The 16,603-nt window shown below is 45.5% G+C and overlaps 2 long non-coding RNA genes across 2 annotated transcripts; both read left to right on the top strand.

Moving 5' to 3' along the window:
• The first annotated feature begins 8,586 nt into the window (after window positions 1-8,586).
• On the top strand, window positions 8,587-10,542 carry LOC147319933 (uncharacterized). Its single transcript, XR_015131178.1, has 3 exons — window positions 8,587-8,878; window positions 8,954-9,039; window positions 9,557-10,542. It is a non-coding gene; the product is annotated as an uncharacterized LOC147319933 (long non-coding RNA).
• Window positions 10,543-13,149: 2,607 nt separating this feature from the next.
• On the top strand, window positions 13,150-14,456 carry LOC147319932 (uncharacterized). The gene is made up of 3 exons (XR_015131179.1): window positions 13,150-13,252; window positions 13,328-13,413; window positions 13,994-14,456. It is a non-coding gene; the product is annotated as an uncharacterized LOC147319932 (long non-coding RNA).
• Window positions 14,457-16,603: the final 2,147 nt, after the last annotated feature.

Below are 16,603 nucleotides of genomic sequence, written 5' to 3'. Positions count from 1 at the left end.
GCTGCTCCAGGGGAGGAGATGCCCTGCTGTTGCCTGGGACATGATCTGGCTACCCTTTTTCTTTCAGACAGGAATCTGAGTTTGATGAGTTGACGCATGAGAGTGTCCATGCGTCAAGTGGTGGGGTCCAGAATTAACACTAAACAATGTTTACTATTATTGTTGCAGTGAGTTGTGTGATTAACCGTTTATTTACATGTTCAGATGAGGCTTTGATGGCCTATAAGTGAAGTTCACTGAACTAAAGAATGTGGTTTGATGATTGTTGACGTGCTCTCCAAATAGAAGTTTTTCTGAAATACAGGTGCAGCAGTGAGACGCGAGAAACATTCCAGGCATAGCGGACAGCCCAGGCAGTGGTTGAGGTCAAAGGTCAAGCTGGTTGGGGCCCATCATGAGATCAGACCTTGGAGCCACAGCAAGGACCATTTCAACTGCCTGCAAAATAGCGAGAGACCCTCCTGGATTTATCAGAGCCACTGCAAAGAGGTCGAGGTCCCAGGAAACCCCGGCACCCCCAAGACAGCACAATAGAGAAATCTCACACTTGGTTGTTTCAGTGGTGAGGGGGGAGTGCTGATTGAGCCCCCGTAGGGTAAGCTCGCACTTCAACCTCCAGCCTCTGATCAACTCTAGGGCAACCAAGTGCGAGGCGTGACGCACCTGTGTGCAACCATGGGAAGGTGGACCCTCTTGGTTACCTTGACTACGACGCTCACCTTTACAGGACCCCAGCTGGTGCCGGAATCAGCTGAACCAGGAGGAAGGCAGAGAGGATGGACACATGACAACTCTCACCTAAGAGACATGATGCAAGACCACATCCCTCCATGGATGAATAATGCCTGGTACCGTTATATCCACGACAGAACAAAAGCAGAATCTGCAAATACAGACTATTATGTCTGTTCCCATCTACCCAGCACGGCAACATACCCCACACTATATATGTTCCTGGACCAACTCTCAGGGAAGAACTACTCTATGATATTAGCAGAGAAAGGGGACTTTGTGTCCTCTTCAACAACACATGCTGCATTTACATAAAGAAGACGCACATTCATCAAACATGACTGACGCCCTGAATGTTTTGAGACAGATCCAGCAGGCCCAAAATCAGGACTATCCATGACGAAAAGGAGTGCCTGAGAGGATCGTCCACAAGATGGGAGCTGAGGCCAGGAGAGAGACTTCAGGAGGATCAGAGATCATCTTCAGCACAGCAGACATCACACAGAGAGCTGTGCTACTAAGCTTCCAGGAGATCAAGAGGAGACTTCCCACAGCAAGATTTTAAATACAATGAAAGATTCAATGTTGACGCTGAGGAAGACAACTAAGGTGTACGACGTGCTCTGCCTTAAACCTTCAGCAGCGTTGGAAGGAGTCTAAGGATGACATCATGATTCTGTGAAAAGCACAGGAACCAGAAGCTATGGTGGTGATAACAGCAGTTTCCTATGAGGTCTGCAGCTTTGGAAATAGCTGAGACCCATGTTGACAAACAACAAAACTAACTGGTATGTTTGAATGTCTATTCTACATACATTTGGACTCTGGTCCTATGGACAGTGATGGAAACAACTGGAAGAGACATTTATGACACCCTGCAGAACTCAAACCACTCTGCAGAGAGACATGTGATTGCACACCCGGAGGAAGCATCACCAAGATGGGATGTTTTTGAAAATGTTATCTTCTTATTTTCACTATTAAATTAACAATTTCTTTGTTTGTTTGTAGGATGCAGTTTGCCATGAGATGAGATCAATGGGGAATGGGATATCCGCTAATACCTTTGTTAAACTCTGTACTTTTACAGTGATTTAGGGTGATTTGACGTATGCTGAGTATAACAATGTTGGCATTGAAACTGTCAGACATGAGGTATTCATAACTGGAAACTTTTCTAGCATAAAGGTCAATAAAGGGGGGAATGTTAGGTTTTGTATTGTTGATTGTCATTTATGCTTAGAAACATTTACTCATATATGCTTAGAAGTGTATAATCAATTGTAGATTGAAAGAATGTCTCATCCTAGGAGGTCTGTAACAACTCTGTGTAGCATGAAGAGGGGAGTGCGTTCACTCCTCTACAGAGTGTGTTCTGGCATAGATCACACCCCCTAGGAGAGGTTTTATCTTTTCTTGATATATGGTATAGCAAACACATGTATATCTGTTTGAGTGTAAGAGCCTTTTGTTTAGATGGACCTGTTAGACTCCTGGCACCAGCTTTGGGGAGTCTTCACAGGGTCACATCTTGACCTCACACACACAGTATTCTTTGTTCACATGTATACCTATGTAAGATGTTATATGTTAATGACCCAATGCATATTCATGTCACCACAATAAAAGGAGTGCTCTGGGGAGTCTGGCTGAGAGTCTGACGGAGGTCAAGTGGTGGGACGACACTTGGCTCCAGCCAGATCTCCCTCATGCATGAGTGAACCAGAGAACTTTGGTGCCTTGAGTCTTGCTTTTTGCTGCGTAGCAGATTGTCCTTAACGTTCCAGCGAATAGGTTTATGCTACAAACCTATCATTCCCCATCACATTCATCACCTGTTCCTCTGGTGTCTCTGATTGGAGCACGCAGGTGTGTGGAGCAGAGTGAAATCACACACCTAATGCTGTTTTATTCAACCTGGATCTTAGAAGTTTTGATTAACATTAAACATCGTTTAAACTGTATGTGTCTGTATCATGGGATGGATACACCCTTAACAAAACAAAGAAAATATGACAAAACCAAGTTTCCCCTCATGCTGTCGGACGCGCCTCGAGGAACCAGCTCCATTTAAAACATCACAGTCAGCTGTAAAGTGTCGTTTCAGTTTTTATACAACGTCAAAGAGCTTCATGTTTGAACAATCAGCTTATGAACAGGAATAAGAACTGCACGGTCTGGTTCTGGTTGGATGCAAACAAACAGCTGTGTGTTAATCCAGCAGCAGGACATGCTGGAGGATGGAGCTCAGCTGAAACGACCCATGAAGTCCTCACCGACTCTCATGTTTACCATCAGGACCAATCCCTGCAACTGAAATATAATCTACTAAATATCAGAGTTGAGAAGGTTGTGTTAGCGTGTGGTGAGTGCAGGATGGGGAACTCCATCCTAACGACAAATTTCATTTCCTTAAAAAGGCATCAAGAGAAGCTTTGAAGGTAAAATGAAGGTTTTAGTGTGAAACTGTTTTATCACAGCTGCAGGAAGCTGCAGATTTATGAATACACAGAAGGATTTAGTTTCACATATTTCCAGACAAAGCCATAAATGCTTCTTAATCAATGCCAGTAATATACTGCTTCCTGCTTTTAAGCTTGGGCGAGCCGTAGATGCTGAAATATTGCACCGTTCTTACAAATAAAGCAAACAAATGAAGAAATGTATTTCTATGATCTTACTCCATGGCCACATTCATACATGTGAAAGTCTCCATCCTGTGTCCTTCACTTATCTTCATCCCAGGTGTGAATTGTTCACAGGACTTAAAAGGAGGACGTGTCTGTGGAAAAGCCTCCGGTCAACCTAAACTCCTCCCTCATCAGGACACAGAAGAGCCGCTGAGGCAGCGCCTTGGAGTACGCTGCTGGTCGCGGCACACAGGTGCGCAACAAGATCTCCCGGCCTGCTGGAGGAGGGAAGTCTGGTACTCTGCTACTTCCCCCAGTTTGCTTCTTGTCAGATCCCAAGTCCTCATCGACGGGCGCCAGAAGGGCAGCCTAAAAGGGCAAAGGTCAAATGTTAGCAAACAGCAACCGATTCTGAAGAAATGTGCTGTGTGAGGTGGACACGTGGATATTCAGAAGTACTGTAACCGAGTCTCCCACAGAGACCTGATCCAGACTACAGCTCACAAACACAGCTCCTCTACTAACACCTCACTGCAGCTGCACGCTGCTGATCCTGTCTGTGATTAGAAATGATTTCAATAAAGTAAAACAGAGGCTCGTTTTCTATGAGCGTAAACAGGGATCTCTGTTTCAGTCTCAGTGTAACAAACATGTTTACTGAATAAGTCTTTCAGTAAATATGTTTTTGTTAATTCAGTAAAATCTGCAAAGATGACTTGTACTGTTGGCAGCAACAAACAGAGACAGAGTGTGGGACAGACAGGAAGTCAGGACACGTCTATGTGCTTCACAGTGGGACTAGAACATGAACATTTCTACACACACCACAGGCAGCAACTGTGCAAACCTCCACGTCACCAAAAACACCCTGCAGGTCCCATCAGAGCAACGGCAGAGAAAACAGATGAAACATCTGTTAGAGAGAAAAACGCTTCGCTGCTTTCTTACCTGTATGACACTAAAAGGGTTTTGTTTTTTTAATAATAAAGGCTTCATGTTTTACAGTTAAAGCTCATGCAAACATGCAGGCTTATTTGTCTGATCAATGCAAAAGTTCAAACATGTCTCTTTCAAGCCTCATTATCAGCTGAGATCATAGTAAAGACACAGACAGGATCCTGATCCATCTGTTCTTTATATAATTACTGTTTTTACTGTAATGTACAGTGGGGCAAAAAAGTATTTAGTCAGCCACCGATTGTGCAAGTTCCCCCACCTAAAATGATGACAGAGGTCAGTAATTTGCACCAGAGGTACACTTCAACTGTGAGAGACAGAATGTGAAAAAAAAATCCATGAATCCACATGGTAGGATTTGTAAAGAATTTATTCGTAAATCAGGGTGGAAAATAAGTATTTGGTCAATAACAAAAATACAACTCAATACTTTGTAACATAACCTTTGTTGGCAATAACAGAGGTCAAACGTTTACTATAGGTCTTTACCAGGTTTGCACACACAGTAGCTGGTATTTTGGCCCATTCCTCCATGCAGATCTTCTCGAGAGCAGTGATGTTTTGGGGCTGTCGCCGAGCAACACGGACTTTCAACTCCCGCCACAGATTTTCTATGGGGTTGAGGTCTGGAGACTGGCTAGGCCACTCCAGGACTTTCAAATGCTTCTTACGGAGCCACTCCTTTGTTGCCCGGGCGGTGTGTTTTGGATCATTGTCATGTTGGAAGACCCAGCCTCGTTTCATCTTCAAAGTTCTCACTGATGGAAGGAGGTTTTGGCTCAAAATCTCACGATACATGGCCCCATTCATTCTGTCCTTAACACGGATCAGTGGTCCTGTCCCCTTGGCAGAAAAACAGCCCCATAGCATGATGTTCCCACCCCCATGCTTCACAGTAGGTATGGTGTTCTTGGGATGCAACTCAGTATTCTTCTTCCTCCAAACACGACGAGTTGAGTTTATACCAAAAAGTTCTACTTTGGTTTCATCTGACCACATGACATTCTCCCAATCCTCTGCTGTATCATCCATGTGCTCTCTGGCAAACTTCAGACGGGCCTGGACATGCACTGGCTTCAGCAGCGGAACACGTCTGGCACTGCGGGATTTGATTCCCTGCCGTTGTAGTGTGTTACTGATGGTGACCTTTGTTACTTTGGTCCCAGCTCTCTGCAGGTCATTCACCAGGTCCCCCCGTGTGGTTCTGGGATCTTTGCTCACCGTTCTCATGATCATTTTGACCCCACGGGATGAGATCTTGCGTGGAGCCCCAGATCGAGGGAGATTATCAGTGGTCTTGTATGTCTTCCATTTTCTGATGATTGCTCCCACAGTTGATTTTTTCACACCAAGCTGCTTGCCTATTGTAGATTCACTCTTCCCAGTCTGGTGCAGGTCTACAATACTTTTCCTGGTGTCCTTCGAAAGCTCTTTGGTCTTGGCCATGGCGGAGTTTGGAGTCTGACTGTTTGAGGCTGTGGACAGGTGTCTTTTATACAGATGATGAGTTCAAACAGGTGCCATTCATACAGGTAACGAGTGGGGGACAGAAAAGCGTCTTACAGAAGACGTTACAGGTCTGTGATAGCCAGAGATTTTCCATGTTTGAGGTGACCAAATACTTATTTGCCACCCTGATTTACCAATAAATTCTTTACAAATCCTACCATGTGGATTCATGGATTTTCTTTTTCACATTCTGTCTCTCACAGTTGAAGTGTACCTCTGGTGCAAATTACTGACCTCTGTCATCATTTTAAGTGGGGGAACTTGCACAATCGGTGGCTGACTAAATACTTTTTTGCCCCACTGTAGAATATCATGGACATAATACACAGACTGCAGCCTAAATACTGCTAAAAACAGCCCTTTTTATTTTTAAGGTTTTACGTATTAACATTTTATTATAAGAGTCACCTGATCCTTAGCAGGTGTGTATACAGAAATACACCAGGTCATTATTTAAGCAAAGCGAAGCCAAACTGCTCCTGTGTGACAGATGAAGTCCACCTTTAAACAGCATTTAGATGCTGTTATTGAAACTCGATTAGTGGCAGCACTGGTCTGTGGGCTGGGGACACTGGTGCCACCAGTACAGCGCGCACTTTTCACAGCGCCATCATGTGGATCAAACTGTATTCTGGGTCAAACCTGATGTTTTATCATTTACACTGAACAAAAATATAAACGCAACACTTTTGTTTTTGCTCCTGTTTTCCATGAGCTCAACTCAAAGATATGAAACATTTTCTACAAACACAAAAGACCCGACACTCGCAAGCAATGTTCCCTCTAAGCTGCGCGCGTGCACAATTGCGCACTGCTGGCACAATTGCGCACTGCTGGCACGGTCTCTGCACAGAAAATCTGCGTTGCGCACAAAAAAAAAAAAAAAAGAAAAATCACCTGAATTGAAATTAAAATGAAAACTTTAACGATTCTGTTTTGCAGTGTTAGTCAGTGACTGGCTGCTCCCGTATGGGATCAGAACGAGGCCACCTTATCCCGTAGTCCAGCCAATCACGCGATTCACATTCGTATATACGCAGCTGATCAACGTGGCTGACAGGCTATGACAGCGTCCTTATGTGCGACACCGGTGTTTTAGCAAAGCGGCTGATGTGGAGTGAAGCCACGTTAATGACAACGTGTACAACCATTGGAGATGTGAGCAGGACAGACGGAACAACTGACGGACAAAGTGTGGACTTTATACCAGTTTTTGAATTGTGTTGATCGGCCACGTAAAACCAGAGTTATGATAAAATATCTGCAATGTTTGGTTTTCTTCCTGAATACTGTCGTTGTTTATATTTACTGCAGGAAGAAACGGTAAAAACGCCGTTTTATAAGGAAAACGCTCGAAAGCCTGTGAGCAAAAACAACACCAAAACAAACCCCCACCAGCCTTTCCTATTGGTGGAAAAATGCACCATGTCGACCAATCAAAAAATGATATGGCAACATGACATTTAGTTGTTTAGGAAGGGGGAAGTTTTAGGAGTGACGGCGTGTTTGAGATGCGATTGCCAAGTTTAGCACAAATCTTGTGTAGTTAGAGTGTAGTTAGTGTGTAGTTAAGAGTGTAGTTAGTGTGTAGTTAGTGTGTAGTGTAGTCAATAGTTTTGTTGTGTGTGTCAGAACAATGGTTTACAGGTGTTGCAGCAGTGACACATCTGCTGCTGTCAGGCCTGCAGGTATCAGGCTGTTGTTCTCCTTCATCTCATAGTGGACAGAAATTATTTTTTGCAGCGGCACAAATAATTTGTGTGGCATCAGATTTGATGCAGAACAGCTGATTGTTCTGCAAATAGTTTGAAATGTTTATTTAAAAAACACCTCGGCTGCATTTTTAGGTAAACAGCTGCAAAAAACTCTGTTTGCAAAACTCAGTTACTTTTTTGAAGAAGTCTTGTTGTGTAAAAGTATTCTTGGATGCTGGTGTGACCACAGTGCACACGTCTGCTGTTGCTCACAGTGGTCCAAGGGACGCTCAGGGAGTTTGTGTGTTCAGACACGTGAAACATTACAGGGAACATTGCTCGCAAACACTGCTCACAAATCTGTCTAAATGTGTGTTAGTGAGAACTTCTCGTTAGCTGAGATAATCCATCCCACCTCACAGGTGTGGCATGTCAAGGTGCTGATTAGACAGCATGAATATTGCACAGGTGTGTCTGAGACTGCCCACAATAAAAGGCCACTCTGAAATATGCCGTACATGTGTAGCACAATGACACACATGTCGCAAAACCAGTCAGGATCCGGTTCAGCTCATGGAAACAAAAGTGTTGTGTTTATATTTGTGTTCAGTGTAACAAATACTGAGACGTGTAATAATGTCGTGTGTTGTTCATCTGAGGACGCTGCAAAGAACCAGATTATTTTTATTATCCTGTTTGTCTGTTATGTGAACCTTTAGAGGATGTACCTTATAATGACTGAGTGTGTTTATCGCACTATGTTAAATGTAACTGTGAGCGACACGAGGCTTACTGCTCATGGTTACCTCATCAGTGGTGAAGTCAGCCAGCTTGATGCAAGAAACAGGAAGAAGAAAAGGATGAAAGAGCAACACACAGATGAAAAACAAAAACAGACTTTCTAATCGACAGAGCTGAAATCTGAACATGTCACCAGCTGCAGGAGGCAACGCTCTGAACCACGTCGTTCCTCCTCCAGATGGAGCTTTCACTGCCTATAGTCTCTTGACATACAATGGTTGGATTCTCCTATGATACTGTATCAGCTGAGCCTCAAATTCTTATTGTAGCCAGATGGGCTACTCGCCTTCCGTTGTTTTTCTTCTCTCATTCTCTCTCTCTCTCGCTCGCTCTACCACCCTCGCTCTCTTTCCACTGCACTCGCTCCTTGTATCAGGTGATCGGGTTAATTGGGAACCCACCTGCACATTGATTGCAGGGTGGCGCTAGCCTGTATAAAGCTAAGCCGATGTCTTGTTGGATTAATTCCTCCCGAGCTTCTGGTACGATACAGCAGTAAATGCTGGCGTACTGCGACGGACTGATCAGCAAGAGCCGATTATACGACAGCTACAGGTATGCTCTCGCTTAACCTTGGATTCCCTCCGAATACTGGAATTGGTGTTAATATCCTTTTCCGGCCTGTTGTAGCGCAGCAGTCTGTTTAATTCTGCCATTGCGGAGAGAGGTGTTCGTGGTATCTCCACCAATGAGAGTATAGTGCCTCCGGTCCTGGGGTAAGCTGTTAGAACTACTTTTATTAGCATTCATAGCTATAAGAGTTTAAGGTTACACTTATCTGTTTCAGGGTTCACTGCTGTACTCACCTCTCCATGGTAAATTGTCCAACCTAAATTGGAAGAGTGGACTGCCTTCTCAGTTGCTGTTGTGAACTCCTCCTTGGTGGAGTCTGCTGTCTTGTCTTGTTTTGTCTTATCTTGTTTTTATTAAGTAGGCTTACCTTTTTTTTGGGTTCGCCTGGTGTTCTATTTTACCCTGGACTGTTGCTCGTACCCACACTTCTGTGATCGGGCTGAAGTGATTCTTAATAATTATTACCAGCACGAGTGGTAGTTTGACCCGTGGGGAATAAGCCTTTCCCGTGTGTGTGTGTGTGTGTGTGTGTGTGTGTGTGTGTGTGATTTCTTTTATTAAAGTTATTAAAGTGTGTTTTAGTCTTTTTATGATTTGTAGCGAGCCTGACGCTCAGTGTCCTTTTATTCTTTTAACATACTTTTCTGTGTTTTATTTCAGTGAAGGAGGACGAGCCAGTGGCCCTGGGACCTCAGGTGGTGGGTCGTTTTCACACTTTCTTTTGTACAGCACTGGGTGGTCTGCAGTGATTCTTTTGGTGTGATTTTCTTTTGGTTCCACGGCTGCTGGTAAGTCCAAGTTCCACGATTGTTTATTTTTACTGTAGGACACTGTCAATAATGACGCTACATCTTGACTTTTAATATTTTATTTATAAAATATTATTTATAATATTTTATTTATTTCTATAAATAAAACTGTTTTAATATTGGAAGCCAACCTGCCTCAGTGTGCATCCTTGAATCTGTGCGGTCTTCTTTTATTCCTTTTATTTATTTTTCTTAAATATATTTCCTGGGGGTGTAATTCCCCTAGGTGGCGTTGTCAAGTTTATTTATTTTGTGCATAACCCCGCCGACCACTTGGTCACATACTTGGCGTCACGAACAGGGTGCACGTTTGAGGTAGATGTTTGGTTTTGTAAATTGTTTTATTTTTTTGCAACGAGTCTAGTTCACCTGTTTGAAGGCTCTATTTGTTTTAGAGTGTGATTATAGACAAGACAGCAGTATCCAGGTAGAAGGAAGAGTAATAGGATTTTAGCACCTTGCTGATTTAATTTTCTCTTTTTTTTGGGTCAAAATTTATTATGGAGGAAGAATTGCAGCAACTTAGAGACTTGGTAGCGCAGTTAAGGGCAGATAATGAGCAATTGCGCCGGGATGGGGGCGCTGTGCTCGAGTCTGGTGGCGGGGCCGCGTCATCCTCTTTCGTACCAGCTGGTTGCGTACCAAATGTTGGTAGCCAGGCCGCCGTTACAGAGCGTCTGGTGGTGGTGCCTAGGGACCGTAAATGTCCCATGTTCAATGGTAGAACAGGCATCAATATAGCTGAATGGGTCGAAGAGGTTCAAGCATGCATGCGTGCCCGGCACCTGTCTGTTGCTGATCAAGCTTTCTTTATTTTTGACCATTTAGAGGGAGAAGCAAGGGAGGAGATCAAATTTCGCCCTAATTTAGAGCGAGGGGATCCTGCTCGGGTGTTGACCATTTTAAAGGAACTGTATGGCAATGCGCAGTCCTATGTCACTCTGCAGCAGGCTTTCTTTTCGAGGAGACAACGGGAGGAAGAGACTTTGCAGGAGTTTTCCTTAGCGCTAATGGCTCTGATGGAGCAAGTAAAACAAAGTGCACCTGATGGTATGCGTAACGCAGAGGTGCTGCTCCGAGACCAATTTGTAGAACATGTTGTTGATAGTGGTCTCCGCAGAGAGCTTAAACAATACGTTCGCCGTGTGCCCACTGCCACCTTGTTAGAGGTGCGCGGGGAAGCAATTAGATGGGAAAGAGAAGGGTTTTCAGGCGGTGTTCGCGACCGTGGCTATTCTCAACCATCGGCATATGGTTTTCAGTGTGGAGTGCACACTAGCCCTAGGTTCGCTCCTGTTGGTACACCCGAGTCCGAGTGGCGTGAGCTAAAGGAACTCCTAAAGCGCCAACAAGAGCAGTTAAATCGGCTCACTGAGACAGTGGCTTCTCTACAGAACCCCCGAAGAAGTGTTCGGCCTTCACGGGCTGGCTCGGTGATTTGTCGCCGGTGTCAGCAGCCAGGACACTTTGCTAGGGAGTGCACTGGGGAGCGGGCTTCACGCCGCCCTAGAGCAGGTTCTGATTCAGGCCCTCCTTACGCCGCAGTTGGCAATCATCTTCCCGCTACCCAGTCGGAAAACTAACGCCATCTGTGCTGCAGAGTCACAGTTCAGGTGGGGAGTTCACTGGCTCACAGAAAGATAGGATTGGCAGGCTAATTTCATCGTGTCCAAAGATGGATGTGCTTATTAGTGGGGTAACTGTCCCTTGTTTGGTGGATACTGGGTCCATGGTTTCCACCATCACAGAAAGTTTCTTTTTGGCACATTTTGCCCCTTGGGGACAAGAACGCCTTCAGTCATGTCATTGGCTACAGCTTCGGGCTGCCAATGGGCTTGCCATCCCTTACATTGGCTATTTGGAGCTCAGTGTACTCCTGTGTGGCAAGGAAATGCCCTCTTGTGGAATCCTTATAGTGAAGGACCCTCCTGGGGCTACGCCCTCTGTCCCTGGCATCTTAGGAATGAACGTAATCCGCCGCTGTTATCAAGAACTGTTTGGGGCTTTCGGTGGCTCCTTGTTTAATTCTCCTTCTGTGTCACAGGCACCGAGACCAGTTTTGGAGGCCTTACATCAGTGTCACCAGTCTGCAGCCCAAGCCCCAGAGGACCCTGTCGGTACCGTTAAGGTACAGGGCCCGCGGGCCGTGCGGATACCTGGTGGTGTTATGCAGCTGGTGGCCACTACTTGTTCTCAGCAGTTGTCAGGTCAGGCTGTGCTTTTTGAACCTTCTGAGTCCGGGTTGCCAGTTGGGTTGCTGGCCTCTCCATGTTTGGTTCAGGTGGATAAGGGCGTTGCCTACATCCCAGTCACCAATGTAGGGACAGCGGAAGCTGTTCTCCACCCGCGGACCCGTTTGGGAGTGATAAGCAAAGCTACTGTTGTTAGCCTCCCTGCCGGTGTTAGCGAGGAACACTCTTTTCCCGTTACCGTTTCCTCCCATACAACCAGCAGCCCTGCTCAAGAGATGGTGGATACGATTGACCTGTCTGCTCTCGCTGAGTCAGAGCAACACGAGGTACGGTTACTTTTGCGGAAGTACCGCTCTGTTTTCTCCACTTATGAGGGAGACTTGGGCTGCACAAACCTCATTTCGCACGACATACCGCTACTCGATGACGCACCTGTCCGGCAGAGGTACAGGCGAATTCCTCCTTCTGATTATGAGGCTGTCAGGGCTCATATCAACCAGCTACTGGAGGCCCAGGTAATTAGGGAAAGTAGCAGCCCTTATGCCTCTCCCATCGTGTTGGTCCGCAAGAAGGATGGAAGCCTCCGGCTGTGCGTTGACTATCGTTTGCTGAATAGCAAAACAAGGAAGGACGCCTTCCCCTTACCTCGCATCGAGGAAAGTCTGGATGCCCTAGCTGGCGCACGCTGGTTTTCTACCATCGACCTGGCCAGCGGGTACAACCAGGTGCCAGTTTCTGAGCCGGATAAGCCCAAGACCGCTTTTTGCACGCCGTTTGGCCTGTTCGAGTGGAATCGTATGCCATTCGGGCTGTGCAATGCTCCTGGTACCTTTCAGCGCCTAATGCAGAGGATGTTCGGGGATCAGCAGTGCCAGTCATTACTGCTGTACCTAGACGACATCATTGTGTTCTCCTCGTCTGTCTCTCAGCACCTGCAACGGCTAGAGATGGTGATGGCAAGGCTGCAGCAACAGGGGCTCAAGGCTAAGTTAGAAAAGTGTGCCTTTTTCCAGCAGAAGGTTAACTACTTGGGCCATGTAATCTCCTGTGAGGGTGTCTCGAGATGTAGCCAGATGGGCTACTCGCCTTCCGTTGTTTTTCTTCTCTCATTCTCTCTCTCTCTCGCTCGCTCTACCACCCTCGCTCTCTTTCCACTGCACTCGCTCCTTGTATCAGGTGATCGGGTTAATTGGGAACCCACCTGCACATTGATTGCAGGGTGGCGCTAGCCTGTATAAAGCTAAGCTGATGTCTTGTTGGATTAATTCCTCCCGAGCTTCTGGTACGATACAGCAGTAAATGCTGGCGTACTGCGACGGACTGATCAGCAAGAGCCGATTATACGACAGCTACAGGTATGCTCTCGCTTAACCTTGGATTCCCTCCGAATACTGGAATTGGTGTTAATATCCTTTTCCGGCCTGTTGTAGCGCAGCAGTCTGTTTAATTCTGCCATTGCGGAGAGAGGTGTTCGTGGTATCTCCACCAATGAGAGTATAGTGCCTCCGGTCCTGGGGTAAGCTGTTAGAACTACTTTTATTAGCATTCATAGCTATAAGAGTTTAAGGTTACACTTATCTGTTTCAGGGTTCACTGCTGTACTCACCTCTCCATGGTAAATTGTCCAACCTAAATTGGAAGAGTGGACTGCCTTCTCAGTTGCTGTTGTGAACTGCTCCTTGGTGGAGTCTGCTGTCTTGTCTTGTTTTGTCTTATCTTGTTTTTATTAAGTAGGCTTACCTTTTTTTGGGTTCGCCTGGTGTTCTATTTTACCCTGGACTGTTGCTCGTACCCACACTTCTGTGATCGGGCTGAAGTGATTCTCTGCCCGAGTGTCGTGCTGGGACTCTAAATCGCCTGGGTGGCCGGTCTCAGCCGGTGGGGAGCCAGACCGGCCTATGCCTGAGAATAATTATTACCAGCACGAGTGGTAGTTTGACCCGTGGGGAATAAGCCTTTCCCGTGTGTGTGTGTGTGTGTGTGATTTCTTTTATTAAAGTTATTAAAGTGTGTTTTAGTCTTTTTATGATTTGTAGCGAGCCTGACGCTCAGTGTCCTTTTATTCTTTTAACATACTTTTCTGTGTTTTATTTCAGTGAAGGAGGACGAGCCAGTGGCCCTGGGACCTCAGGTGGTGGGTCGTTTTCACACTTTCTTTTGTACAGCACTGGGTGGTCTGCAGTGATTCTTTTGGTGTGATTTTCTTTTGGTTCCACGGCTGCTGGTAAGTCCAAGTTCCACGATTGTTTATTTTTACTGTAGGACACTGTCAATAATGACGCTACATCTTGACTTTTAATATTTTATTTATAAAATATTATTTATAATATTTTATTTATTTCTATAAATAAAACTGTTTTAATATTGGAAGCCAACCTGCCTCAGTGTGCATCCTTGAATCTGTGCGGTCTTCTTTTATTCCTTTTATTTATTTTTCTTAAATATATTTCCTGGGGGTGTAATTCCCCTAGGTGGCGTTGTCAAGTTTATTTATTTTGTGCATAACCCCGCCGACCACTTGGTCACATTATGATCTCGAGCTTCTTCAGTCTCAGTGAATCCTTAGTTGGCTCAGATGCATCATCTGGTGTTTGAGTGTAACAAGGTGGTTGTAACACAAAAGGAGTGTAAACAGGTGAGTGTGGTTTGTAGTGTAAACTAAAGCAGCGTGTCTAACCAACCACATCTCCATCGCTCCACAGCTGCTGAGGGAGCTACAACCCTCATTCAGCCTTTCACAGACATACAGCAATGAACTGTATGAACAATAAACTTTATTCATACACACAAATCCCTTTAGGGTTGTGTCAGCGAGGGCAAACGTGCCGCATCAAATACATGGAGCTACAAGCTGTGGTGACCCACTGTCAGTAAGGGAGCTTTATTACACACACACAGCATCACAACAACAGTTACCTCAAGCTGCTTCTATGTTATAAGGCAAAGACCCTGCAGTTACACAGGAAACATTAGGTGACCATCTGTGAGCGACAGTGGGAACCAAAGCCTCTAACATCCATCGATAGATGAGGGGCAGACGGACTGAATGCAGAGAGGTGTACTAACACATGTTGAGTGAAGAAGAAACACCCAGTGCATTATGGGGAACTTAGACCTATAACTTAGACCTGTGCGCCTTAGCATATGCTACTTCCGGCGCATAGCGCTTAGTTTCCGGTGTGATATTCGCTCCTTGTTCAAGGTCGGGTTTTTCAACCAAATGGACGAATCAAGTGGCGATTTACATTTCTCGAGATGTCGAATGTATCTGTAGATGATGTTGATCGACTTGTCGATATTTTTTCCCCCCGCGCCTCAGAGAGAGACAGGATTCAAATTTTATACTTCTCAGTATTTGTATACAGCGCTCCCTCGTTTATCGCGGGAGTTACGTTCTAAAAATAACCTGCGATTGGTGAAATCTGAAGTAGACAACTTTATTTTTTACAATTATTATAGATGTGTTAAGGTAAAACCCGTCACTACACACTTTATACACTCAGACCGACATGAACATTTTCACTCGTTTCTCTCCTGTTTAAGCTCTCAAAGTTCAAACCTTCGTAGACAAATAAGTCCAGTATTACAGAAACCAAAGATCAAACCGTGTTTTCAGGTCCAGCACATGAGAACAGAGCAGCTGAGAGATAATTCAACATCAATGAATCATTAATGAACCAATGAATAAGCGATTCTGTACTGTACAGGAGAGACGGCACGGAGGAGATCAACAATAGTCTGCAGCCAATCAGGACGCAGAACACAAAGCGCTGTGATTCATCCGTGAAGCGCACACCTCTCCAACGTGCCAGACGCCATCGAATGTGAGCATTTGCCCACACAAGTCTGTTACGGCGACGAGCTGGAGTCAGGTCAAGACCCCGATGAGGACGACGGGCATGCAGTTGAGCGTCCCTGAGACGGTTTCTGACAGTTTGTGCAGAAATTGTTTGGTTGTGCAAACCAATTGTTCCAGCAGCTGTCTGGGTGGCTGGTCTCAGACGATCTTGGAGGTGAACCTGCTGGATGTGGAGGTCCTGGGCTGGTGTGGTTACACGAGGTCTGCGGTTGTGAGGCCGGTTGGATGTGCTGCCATATTCTCTGAAACGCCTGTGGAGACGGCTTATGGTTGAGAAATGAACATTCAATGCACGGGCGACAGATCTGGTTGACATTCCTGCTGTCAGCATGCCAATTGCACGCTCCCTCATTGCTTGTGGCATCTGTGGCATTTTGCTGTGAGACAAAACTGCACATTCCAGGGTGGCCTTTTGTTGTGGGCAGTCTGAGGTACACCTGTGCACTACTCATGATGTCAGATCAGCATCCTGATGTGGCACACCTGTGAGGTGGGATGGATTATCTCAATATAGCAGATGTGCCCACTACCACACATTTGGACTGATTTGTGACCACTGTTTGGGAGGGATGGTTATATTGTGTATCTGGAATGAATTTTAGGTCTCTACGTCCATCCCATGGGGAATGGGAGCAGTAACAAAGGTGTTGCGTTTATATTTTTGTTGAGTGTATGTAAGCTCTGCTCCAGTGTAATGCATAGGTACAACAATATGCTTTATCTTTAATATAGTTTGGTCACAAAAGACCAAAACTGAACTCTTTGAAGGCTGTAAACACACCATGTTTGGGTGGCTTCACCCCAAAAACACCACAGCAACACTGAAGTCTGGAGGCGGGAGCATCAT

The sequence above is a fragment of the Aulonocara sp. 'chitande type north' Nkhata Bay genome, linkage group LG10 (genome assembly GCF_057382095.1).
Source record: "Aulonocara sp. 'chitande type north' Nkhata Bay isolate Kocher_YH1m ecotype deep benthic linkage group LG10, A_spYH_male_GT1.1, whole genome shotgun sequence".
NCBI classification, from domain to species: Eukaryota; Metazoa; Chordata; class Actinopteri; order Cichliformes; family Cichlidae; genus Aulonocara; species Aulonocara sp. 'chitande type north' Nkhata Bay.
Note: the sequence above shows the minus strand (reverse complement) of the source record. Positions and strands in the feature narration are given on the sequence as shown.